Source organism: Panicum hallii, chromosome 7 (genome assembly GCF_002211085.1).
Source record: "Panicum hallii strain FIL2 chromosome 7, PHallii_v3.1, whole genome shotgun sequence".
Taxonomy (NCBI): domain Eukaryota; kingdom Viridiplantae; phylum Streptophyta; class Magnoliopsida; order Poales; family Poaceae; genus Panicum; species Panicum hallii.
Window position 1 is genome coordinate 13,163,273 of NC_038048.1, and position 12,932 is coordinate 13,176,204.

Genomic DNA, 12,932 nt, shown 5'->3' on the forward strand with positions numbered 1-12,932 from the left:
GATTCAACAACTTAGCTAGAAATGGAGGAGGATCTTTTAGAAGAGGCAACTGGACCTTACCTCCTCTACAACAAAGATGAAAACGGACACGACCTCCTTCACCTGAATATGATCTCATCACACGTTCCTGATACCAAAACTGTGCACCACAGTGCTGGCACTCGTGCACGGGTGGCCCGTAGTATGATATCTCGTCAGGAATGGCTATAATATCGAAAATAAATTAACAATGAACAAGTGAAAGACGTGTTTTTTTTGGAGAGCGGTATCATGGGGTCTCCTACAACCTATAACTCATCCTGATTTAATTTTCTTTTTGAAATATGCACATACAGCAATACTTACCTGCTTTCTTTGCCCCTATTCGAGACTTATCGGGGTCTTGTGTCTCCTCTAAGGTTCCCCTCATAGAAATTGTAACCCCACCTACAATAATAGTTGCAAATTAATTTGGCCACTCAGCTTACACACTTGTCATGGACTAATCTAGGATAATCTAGAGCCGCATAATTCTTAAGTCCCAACTACTCCTTTTTAAAAGTAATATACATATATAAATATTACCTCCTTTTTTGTTTTTATTATAGATCTCCGACGCTCTTGCCTCTCACGTATACTATCCCCAGTAGATGGTGCAACACAACCTGCAGCTATAGTAGCAAATCAGTCGCATACAAGCACCTAGTAAGTATACAATGCAACTTCAAGGGGGGAGGAAATGTCAAGACACCTGGCTCCAAGGCTAGTCCCTTTTCACTTAACCTCTTCCTCGTATTGCTAGCAGGGGTATCCTCCATGAAACATCAGCGTACCTATATAGAGAGCATGAACTTATCTCATTAGGGTACCTAGATACACATTGATGAGGGCACACACACATCAATACCAAAAGATCTGCTGGTCATCAGAAGACAGGACTATCAGCTCTTAATGTAATTCCTTGAACACGTACACAATCTTTTGGTCTTCCCCTTTATTTCCTTGCTGCTGCTGTCTTTTAAAACAACACACAAGATTATGTCTTTTTTCAGAATGCATTGTCTTAAAGAAGTGAACATTGTGCTCATGCCTGGCATGTGTAGAACTGTAGATAAGTTCTCTCTCATGCACGCAGAAGTGTGCACACACAAACTGGATTTATCCATTTAAACTGCTTATTTAATTATTGCAATTGATATTCCAGCATTTTTCCATCTCCTTGAAAAGGGTGTTGAACAATTGTAGGCAAAATTCTGCAGGTGTTTCTCTTGTATGAATTATATGTTTGTAACATATATGAAATTTAAATTACGGTAAATTGTGATAAAATAGGTTCCTCCTATGGGGCTTCTTTACCCAAGGGTTCTTGTTCCAGAAGAGTACCCTCCACCTCCTCGATCTTGGTGATATTTTGTTTTTCTTAGTTTGGTGATTATATGATTGCTTCATACGAGTTGTGTGTGCTCCCAGGTTCCAAGACTATAATGACATGCTGGAAGATACTTGGCAAACAAGTGACAGTCTTTACCCTAGTGGGAATGGTGGGTATGGCATGTGGGACAATTACCCGATGTTTCCCACTAGATTAAAGAAATTTGATAACATTGGCCTCGTAGAAGCCATTGTTAGTAGCGTTCTTTCGAAACGTAATATCTTTCATTCTTTCTTGATTTATCCCTTACCTGAAAGAAAACTTTTCTAACAGTAACAACTACTGATTACAGGGCGTGCTGACCTTCAAAGGAAGCTTTTCCGTAGCATTCGGCTGGTAAAATATCAGGCTTATTTTCTCAAATAAAACCAATATTGTCTATGACTCGTTAGAGGGATTACTCTAATACGTGCCTTTTACAATACAAGAAAATAGCTTAATTTCATCGGCCAGAAACCGTCGAAAAAAGCCAGAAAACCATCAAAAATATATATATTCGTTGGTCGGCCAACGAAAATAGGCCGACGGAATAAAATCGATGAAAATGAACGAATTTTCCTCGGCAACCGACGAAAATACATTTATTTTCCTCGGCCAAGACAGCCGGCGAAAATATATATTATATTTTCGTCAGCCAGCACAGCCGATGAAAAAGATATAGTTTGTTTCGTCGGCCTCGAAGACCGACGAAAATAATCGTAGTTAGTTTTGTCGGCTTCCCTAGCCGACGAAAATATTGAGCGCCTGCTAAAAAACAGCTGCTGCATACTAGTTTTCCAGAATTACAAATAGCAGTTAATTAACATAAAAATAGTCATCCATAAGCACAGCATACCACAGCATTCATACATCATCACACAATCATGAAATACATTCCATAAGTGCAATCATGAAATCCATAGTCTAAATGACATATATATGTCAACCAAACCTAAAAGCACAAATCAACGAGGGGTAATATTATGTCCGCTGCCACCATCACCTCTAGAAATATTATGCGCTGTCGATGGTGGCGTAGACGGACTGCCAGAAACTCCTCGAGGATGACTACTCGTCGAACCCTATTAAATGTATATAGTACATATATATAAGAAAATTTGAGCATTGCTAGTTACACGAAAGAATTACCACTTGTGGAGATGGTACATGCATGTAAGGTACAAAAGTCGGCGGTGGTGGAGGAGGCGAAGAAGAGGCGGCAAATTAAATTGTGATCCAAGGGTAGCCGCTAACATTTCCTAAAAAACCGATAATAGATCAAGTATCTTATACCAATGAAAAGTGCACAACGACTTGAAAAATATCAAACTTGCATAGTACCTGAAGCTGCCGTTGCTGAGCGAAAAACCTTAGTAACGATTGTGTCCTTGCAAAAGATATCTCTTTGACTCTTGAACGGGTGATCATGAGACAAGAACCGATGGTGACAATCAAAAAAGTAGAATTTGCCACCATATTTCAAACGAAAGCATATGTATCACCCATGCATACCGGACAACATTGACAACTGTGCGTGCTCCATCTCGAGAACATTCCATATGCAGGAAAATCATGAATAGACCAAAAAAATGCTACCCACATATTGAAGTATTCCTTCCTACTGCTGTCATATGTCCTAACTCCATTTCACAAGTCATGCAGCCCATCAATCAATGGTTGCATGAACATGTCCAAACGCTTATTGGGATTGTCAGATCCTGGTATAATGAGAGTCAAGAACACATACTCATCCTTCATGCATAATGATGGTGGAAGATTGTATGAAATTGTAATCACTGGCCAACATGAGTATGGGGCAGCATTTGAGTTAAAGGGAGTGAAGCCATAAGTGGCCAACCCAACATGCACATTCCAAGGGTCTCTTGCAAAACTTGGATCATAATGATTGAGGGCCTTCCAAGCTGTACCATCAGATGGATGATTCATGCATCCTGTATTATTACGAATTCCCTCTTTGTGCCATCTCATATTGTCAGACCCGGGGCCACGGGGCTGTGTACATCAAGGAGTCCGTATTGGGCTAGGGGATAGGACGTGTCCTGAACCTTATTTATATTATATTATACCCGCATGCGAAGTAGAACTAGTCGATACAGAAGGAAACTACTCGAGTTGTACTTGAGTACGATTCCTAAGCTAGTATCAGGCTAGGATTCATGTAACCCTATCCCCCGGGATATATAAGTGCGGGCAGGGACCCCCTCAAAACCAAGATCACCAGATCAACATCAAGGCAATACAAACCATCATACAGGACGTAGAGCATTACGCATATTGCGGCCTGAACCTGTCTAAATCTTGTATTGTCTGCACCTTCAAGTTTCTGATCTCAGCGCATCCCAACCCAAAACCTACCACCTTGGGTATACCCCTCGGTGGGCAGCCGGATAAAACCCGACAGCTGGCACGCCAGGTAGGGGAGCGCATCAGAGATCCCCTGGAGAACTCGATGGTTCTTTTCAAGTTCCTCAGTCCCGTGCTCCCTGAGGGCATGACGTTCATTTTTGGCTCATGGGTCTGCGTCGCCAACAGCGTGGGCGGTTTTCGTCGGCACGTCGTCGACGACGCCATCAAGCCGAAGACATCCGCCCAGGACTCGACAATTTCATCAACAATCTCGGCGAGTTGCCGTTTTTTGATTCTGCCAGGGAAACCGAGGCAGAGTCTATCACTACTATTCCTTTCTCCGCATTGGAGAAGGACTTGGACTGTCTGCTCCATGCTGGGGGTTCCGATGCCACCGCATGTCGGGGGGCTGAGGATCACCTGGCCACTTGTGGGCTGATGATCACCACCACCTCCGAAGGACGAATCGTTCATTGGAAGGGGATGGATCTGTCCGATCTACTCGGACATGAAGACCGCTTGGTAGCCCACCTTGAACCTTTGCCTTTTCAGGAGGGCAGGGCGTTGGCTACCATCACTGAGGGCTCGACTGAACTAGTCAAAACCTCCTCTGAAGAACTCGCAACCCGCCAGGTGCTGATGGCGGAGGAGGGGGACGACGATGCCCTCATCCCCATCGGCGCACTTGACGGGATAACAGAAGACGAAGACACTGCCGATGCTGTCGACGAGAACGACGCCAAGCGTGACGCGCGGCGTGTCAGGAATAGAGCTCGTGCGGTTCGTAGAAGGCGGGCCAACGAGCGCATACGTTCTGCACAGCGCGAACTCGATGCTGAATTCACCGCCGTAGATGAACGAGGCTTCAGGACTCTTGTGGCCAACATCGCTCGGGTAACAGCGCTACTCGAGCGAAGTAACGATCCCAACGTTCAACAAGCGCTCCGCTACGCCCAACGGGCATGGATCCAGCTGGACCAGTAGGCCCCGGCATCACTCGTCGGGGACGAGCGCGTCGGAGACAGCCGGAGCCAGGCCCCAAGTCGAACAACAGGCGATCGCCCGCGACCCCAACGCAGCAATAACAATGATGGTGCGGGTGGGAGTCAGGTCACCGGAGGGAGGCGGCAGCCACCCCCGACGAACAACTTGAGGCAGCCCAACCGCCCACGTCAACAACCGGACCTTCGCCAGAAGATCAATGAGGGGCACGACGTCCGGACAGTCATCGACTCGAGGCGACGGGAACATGAGGTAGCTGAGCGGGACGATGCTGACTGCAGCGATAGTTTTCCTGCATTCACTACGAGATTCAACAGCTACAAGTACCCGAAGGGTTTCAAGCCAATCGGCATCACCAAGTATGATGGTAAGCAGGCCCCCCAACAATGGCTCCACTGTTACTCCACTGCCATTGAGGTGGCCGGTGGCTCCGACACTACCAAAGTCGTCTACCAAAGTCATAGCATGAAATTAGGATTGACGATGCAATAGATAAACATATAGCATAAACATATATACCCAAGTGAAATAACTAATTCTAAACAAGTTAAGCGGGTCAAGGGATCATGCTTGGCTGCTTGCCTTGGTATTCTTCTTGTTCAACAACAAACTCGGCTCCCAGCTCGGCCTCGACAGTCTCGGCGGGCTTAACGAGTTCGTCCTCCGGTATCTCGGTCACTATAATGCATGAATGAGATGTGTGCATTAGGATGATGCCAATGATATAAAAATGAGATGACATGCTATGACATGGCAATAGAAGAAAAATATCACCCCAAACAAGGCAGCAATACAACAATAGCACAACAAAGCTCGATTACTAACTTTTAATCCTAGGGACCAATAAGCGAAATTTGCTCAACAAGGTACTTAACAAGCATAAATTATGATTTAAATTATGCACATAGGGAATCTCAAAAGGAACTCATGAGATTTGAATTTGCAGCAAAATTATCTTTCTGGAATTACTTATGTTATTTACAATTTTCAACTACTAGAATCAAGTTAAATCTTAAAAGATACTCAAAGCATTTTCATAAATCCTTAAAGAATTACCAGAGACAAAAGACATGATAACAAAGGTAACAGAAGTAGTTTTTCCATTTTATAAATTTTCAAACTAAAGTTATGAAATTAATAAGCTTACAGGGCAGAAAACAATTAAACACATTAAACCCTACCAAACATCCTAGGGTTATATAGACAAGTTGCACCATTAGATAGAGCATTTCACAAGGAACCTAACAAGATTTAATTTGGCATTTTTGGAGCATTACACAGCAAGATAAGCATTTAACTTGGTTTAGAAAGAATATAATATAACTAATCGTACAGTGCTTAAACATGTCCAAACTTAACTTTCCTATGTTGATCTATTGCAGAGGAATCAAAGGAGTCTAATTTCACAATTTTTGGAGACCTAGAACATTTTCTATGCATCTTACAAGATCACAGCCTAATTTAATTAAAGGGAAACGGGCTGCAAACGCTAGATCCACCTGGATCTAGCGCTCCTAGGCGCCGACAGGCGGGCCCAGGCTGCCAGCCCCACCACAGGTGGCGTCAAGGCTAGCCGCAGCCTTGACTCGCCACAGGCGCGGCCAGCGCATGCCCGCGACACGGCCCGTGCGCGAACGCGTGCGCGCACGTGGCACGACCCGGGGCGCGAACGCGGCGGAGGCGCGTGCGCACAAGCGGCGAGGTGCGACGGGGAAGCTCACCCGCCGCACCGACGGGCGGAGCGAGGCGGCGAGCGGCAGCGTGGCGAGGAGCGGCGGCGGCGAGGGAAGCGCGTGCCGGGAAGCGGTTGCGGGCGGGGAGAGAGACGGCGGAGGGTTGGGACTGGTTGCGGAGGAGGAGGGGGCGGTGTACACGCGCGGGATCGAACGGGGGCTCACCAACGGCGGCGTATTGCAGCGGCCGGCAGGTTGAGGGAAGAGGACGCGGCGGGTGGAGGAGAGCTAGGGTTTGGCTGGGAAGAAGAAGCAACGCGTTCGAACGAGAGAGGAGAGGGGAGAGCGGGCGGGCGCGGGGTGATTCCCGCTCGAGGCCACGCTGGCCAACCAGCGGACGCCGAAGCAACGCCCGCCACGCGGCCGGCCAACGGGCGGGCGCGGACGCGCGAGGAAGATGGAGGGAGGGGCTAACGCGTGGGCCCGGGCACGTGGGGAGGGCGCGGTGTGAGGCTGACAGGTGGGGCCGGCAGGGAAAAATCACCCGAAAAACAATGCCCAACTTCTAAAGTCCAAAACTGCTACTTCCTGGGCTCCAAAAATCGCCAAAACTTTACTATATCTAGATCACACTACCAAGAACACAATGCAACAACAAATACTGAAAAAAAGCTATTAAAGTTTGGTCACAAATATTCCAACAAGCTTGCTGGTTTTCAAAGTTTCCAAGAATTTTATGGCTCGGGATAATGTTGACAATTCACCATTTGAATTCTAGTATTTGAATAAAATGTTTAGGAGCATATCTACTTAACAAAATTGGAACTTTCTTCACAACCTTCACTCAAACAAGACAAGAAAATTAAGTTCACTAATTCCACAACATGCACATGATGCTTGATTGTGCTTGGATGATGCTCATGATGGTGTGGTTAACTTTTTAATCATGCTTAAGTGTTTTGGGTCGTCACACAAAAGATGTTGCGTGCTCACCCCATAAAGTCACTGATAAAAGCCGGTCACTGGAAATCACAAATACAACTTATTGTGATAACCTATTTGCAAAAATATTTCTAAATAACAATTTAAATAATTAATAGAAGAAACTAAACCTTAAGTCACGCAGTTCTAATTCACGCCTTGCAGATGGGCCATTCAAACTGCTAGAATGCACAACTGGGTGCACGGCTGTAAGTTGCCCAATGATATCTGTTGAAAAGCTATATTGTCAATTATTGTAATATATACTATTCTATGTCTTCACTGATTAAGAATTTAAGTTTCACAACTTATATTTTATAAAATCAGGAGGATGCATACCTATTAAACCTTGTCCATGTCTTGCTCTATGATCTAGATCGTCATAGTCCACAAAGTTAAAAATGTAGCGGGGAAGATTGACCGACACCTCAGAACATATTTCTTCAATAATAGTCCACGAAGTGAAGAAGTTGGTATATGTACTGGGTATAGCTTTGAACTTTCTTTCTTGCTTACTGACTTGGAAATTCCTTATATAATAACGATGTCCCTCCACTATAGACTTGGAAAATTTGTTCAGGTCTTTCTGTCCAATGGAAGCCGTAATTCCTTGGCCCTGCAGAATAATGACGGAGTAAAGATGACAAGGCCAGCTATGTTGAGAAAAAAAGTAGATGTGTTATGTGACGTACCTCTTCATCAATTAGGACAAGTTCTAAGGAGGAAAAATCTTTCCCCTTTGAAGTCCCAGATACCTGCCACATCCTAGTGATTCTAACCTTGATACGCCAGTTATGCCTGGTTGGGTTGATCTGTGATAACAAGTTGTACTCCATCTGCAGTTTGTATAATCATGGAGGGGGGAAGGAATAAACAAATTCAAGGACACCTTTTAGATGTAATACATCTAAAATTAGCGGAGCATATTGCCAAATTAGATTTTAACCAAAACATGTTAAAAGCATGCAATGTTCTGATAGACATGAAACATATACAGAGAGATGATTTGTGCGATGCATAGAGTTGAAAATTACCACAGTGACCGCAGAATCTCCTTGTAGACAATGTTCAAGGTGACACTGTAACTTTGATCCGTATCATCATCAATTAAAAACTTAAGCCCATTTCTAGATGTTACGCGTGATATAGCAACATAGAGTTGTCCATGACTAAAAAAATGGGCGTGGCAGGTATAGACCAACATTCTGCAAAGTTTGTCCTTGACTTTTATTTATGGTCATTGCATAACAAAGACGAACCGGAAACTGCCGCCTACTAAGCACAAAAGGCCATTTAGTACTTGATACGTGTAAGGAAATTCGAGGAAGTAGCACCTTGTCACCAATGTATGATCCAGTTATTATTTGAGCCTCCAAAACTCGATCACCTAATTGTGTTATGATAAGACGAGTACCATTGCAAAGACCAGCACTTTGATTCAAATTGCGCAAAAGCATCACAGGTGCACCAATCTTGAGCACAAGTTTATGATGAGGAATACCTTTGAATTGTAAAGAATTTAGGAATTCAACTGGATAAAGCAAGTCTAAATTACCATGTTCCTTTGAGGATTCAACCAAGGTATCTGAGCTAAGATATACCTTTTCATGACCTGGTATTAAAGAAAGGACATGGCTATTAATTTCGTCAATGGTGTCAGTTTTTGGAGCGATGATAGCTCTTTCCCATAAATAGGTTGGATCAGAGTACGATGTCTCTAAGCTTGGGTATGTAGATCTTATTATATCATCAGTGGCTGAATCCAACCTTGGAATTAAGATGTCATGTGTTATCTCTACCAACTCAGAGTCCCCATCATCACTATCTACAGCATCTTTTGCAGTGTCATCTCCAATTCTCAACACCCAGTCATTAAATTCTTTCACCTATTCAGTAGGTAAACCACTACCTGCCATGGCAAGCAGGCGCATGTTTATTGTAAGCCTTACAAGCTTAACATGCTTCCAAATGTAGGAGTTAGTAATGGACGCATCTATCGTGTCTAACCTACTCCCACCCTCAACCACAGGTAATACCCGGCGAAAATCGCCACCAAGTAACACTGTTTTGCCACCAAAAAGCTTGTGAAAACTGGAAGAGCCCACTCCACCAAGAATGTCACACATACTACGGTCTAATGATTCAAAACTATGACGATGAGTCATCGGGGCCTCATTCCATATTATCAAAGAGCACTGCACTATTAAATCAGCAAGGAATGACCCCCTTTTTATTTCGCAAAATGATGACTCATCAAGTTATAGGAATTTTAAATCGAGAATGTGCAGTACGCCCTCCTGGGAGCAACAGCGCAGCAACCCCAGAAGAGGCTACTGCAAGGACAATAAGTTTTTCAGACCATCGGCGTAAAATAATCGCATTCCAAAGAAATGTTTTCCCAGTGCCACCATAGCCATAAACAAAGAAGCATTGGCCAGTCACTACCGGATTCAGGGGCTTTGCCGAGTGTAACACTCGGCAAAGGGTACTCGGCAAAGATTTCGTCGGCAAAGACGTCTTTGCCGAGTGCCTTTTGTCAGGCACTCGGCAAAGGCTTTGCCGAGTGCCAAAAAGCACTCGGCAAAGAGAAGCACTCGGCAAAATGTAAATCGGAAAAAAAATCCAAAAGATGAAATAGGAAAAAAAATTTATTAGGGGAGGCATGCACAGCCAGCTAGTGACCCATCTAATGGGTTGCATATTTTTTTCAGCAATTTTCCATAAGTTGTCGATGATAGGATTCGAACTCATGACCTCCTGCACACAAACAACTCCCTCTACCACTGCACATTGAACCACGTGTGTCAACATTATATTTTTATTCTCCACATATTATAATTAACCGAGTGTAAATTGTTTGTTTGAGATAGTAACTAAATTCAAATAAAAAAGTTGTTAACAACAAAGTGGCATAACTTTTCGAGATCTACAACTTTTATTTTGGTAGTTTCTTCATCCAAGATCGTTTACAAAATTTGAATTTCAAATTTGAAAACTTCAAATATATTTTAATATGACACAATGACTTCAAATCAAAAAGTTATCAACTACAAACTTTCATAACTTTTTGAGATCTACAACTTTAATTTTTATGGTTTTTCCATTCAAGATCATTTGCAAAATTCGATTTTTAAATTTTCTATATTCAGATGTAGTTTTTGTTGACAAGATGACTTCAAATTAAAATGTTGCCAACTGTAAAATCTTATAACTTCTCAAGATCTACAAAGTTTATTTTGGTTATTTTATCATTTCTTCATCTAACATGATAATTCTAATATTGTTCATAAATCTTATATCTCTCTCTTATAGTTTCATAAACTACGAGAGAGATATATATGTTTTGTGAACAAATTTATATTTATTTTATCAAATGAAGAAATGTCCAAAACAAGAATTATGCATCTTTACGAGTTATACAACTTTGTAGTTGAAAATATTTTTATTTGAATTAATTTACTACTTCAAAATATGATTTGAAAATTATCTTTGTCGAGTGCCTGAAAAAGGCACTCGGCAAAGAAGCTCTTTGCCGAGTGTCTGAAAAAGGCACTCGGCAAAGACGTCTTTGCCAAGTGTTGTTTTCGGCACTCGGCAAAGACGCTCTTTGCCGAGTGTCCGAAAAAAACACTCGGCAAAATACTTAACACTCGGCAAAGATCTTTTTTCCGGTAGTGGGTCCTTTCATAAACTGATTGTAGGACAACATCATATATTTGTTTCTGCTCCAAATTTAACTGGCTCACAAGGCTATCATGCATAAGAAGTTTTGCAGAATCATAAGCTAATTCCTCAGCAAGTAGTCTATTTTTCACCTTGGTAAACCATAGTCAGCCATTGACGCACCATTCTTACTGAATAAATTATCAAGCTCTACCAGGACATTGTTTATAGATGCTGTTCAGGGACCATAAAATGGCATTTGTATCATTCTCTGAATTTTATGATGTATATCATCAGTGAAATATGTATAGAACTCAGTAAATAGAGAAGCTGCATCACAAACAGAGAAAAAAGAATTATGGTAACAAGGAGTTGGCGCATCTGAGCAGCTGATCCCCAGAAAGATGCTTCCCTAAGAGCCTCACGCCACTCGTTGTCATCTCCAAGAAGGCCAAGTGCCTGACTTGCATCTTTAAATGTCGGGTGCAAAATACCACCAATAGTTCGAAGGTCCTCATAAGATGTAGCACCCTTGGCAACATTTAGGAGCATACGGAGGTAATAAACCTCACCACAGCTAGGATTTATATAGATTGCCCTCCCAATTTTTTTAATCCTTTTCGGGGATGTCAAGCTCTATTCTTATTGTTCCAAACCCATCTCGTTGGAAATTCTATATATGTCAAATCTCGGGCAGATGGGAACATCGTATTAGCAGTGAACCACTCGCTCAGTCAATGTTGTTTGTGTGGAACGAGGGTCATCTACAATATCAACTAACGGCCGCTTAGCTGGGTGCACAAGGTTGTTCATCAAAGGCAGGTGTACAGCTAACCTCTCCACTGCTGGTGTCCTATAGTGTATAAAACTCAAATATGCGCCAGATAGCCTCATGTGAAGATAAATAACGACAATGTACTCACGAACCTCATCAACTTCATCAGTCTTTCTCTGAACACCTACTGGTTCGGTACTGACATCACTACCACTAGGGTCCTAATGTGAATCGTTCCTAGGCATGTTAGTGTCAAAGCTCTCGATCACAGCTCTAGCACGATCTGGCCCCTTAGTGATGTACTTAAACAAATACTTTATTAGATGGGTTTGGTTGCACCATTCCACATTTATATGAGCCGTAAATCTCTTCAACAAAAATAAGTTATACGGAACAACCCATCTGCTGTCAAGTTTAACCCCATACCGCTCGACAGAATGACCGGACTCGGAACGCCTATACTGCACAAAGCCATCCTCGCCAACGACTGTGTTTTGTTGGTATGCTTTAGGGAAAAATTTTGAGCACTTATTATTCTTCATACATGGACATTTTTTGTTAAGCTCCCCACAAGGACCATGCACCATGAATTCATCTACAAGACTATAACCCAAAGGATCTGAAACTCTATCAGGTATCTCTGCACTAATTATGGAGTCAATAAATGAAGGGGGTGGGTCTTTGGTATTACCTTCAAGCCAAACCAAAATATGAATATGGGGCGAACCGCGCTTTTGGAACTCAACGGTGTAGAGTAATGAAATAGAAAAAAAACAATAATAAGGACGTAAAGCATCAGTAAATATTATATTTGTGGAATGAAAAAACTCGGTAATAGTTGTATATAAGTTAATTCTAATGTGCAGCATTTAGGTGTTGCTAGTACTATGCATTAGTTTCTAAGTTTTCTACTTATAGTAATATATGCGTGGAGAGGCAGGGTAATAAGGGCACATGGCATGCACCTAGGAGATGGTATAGCAAAAAGATGTGCTACTGTTTCCTTGCAGCATGCATGCAACATCGGGCAGAAGGGATAGCAGGTTTGGCAGCATGCATTTACACTGATGGACCTACTTCT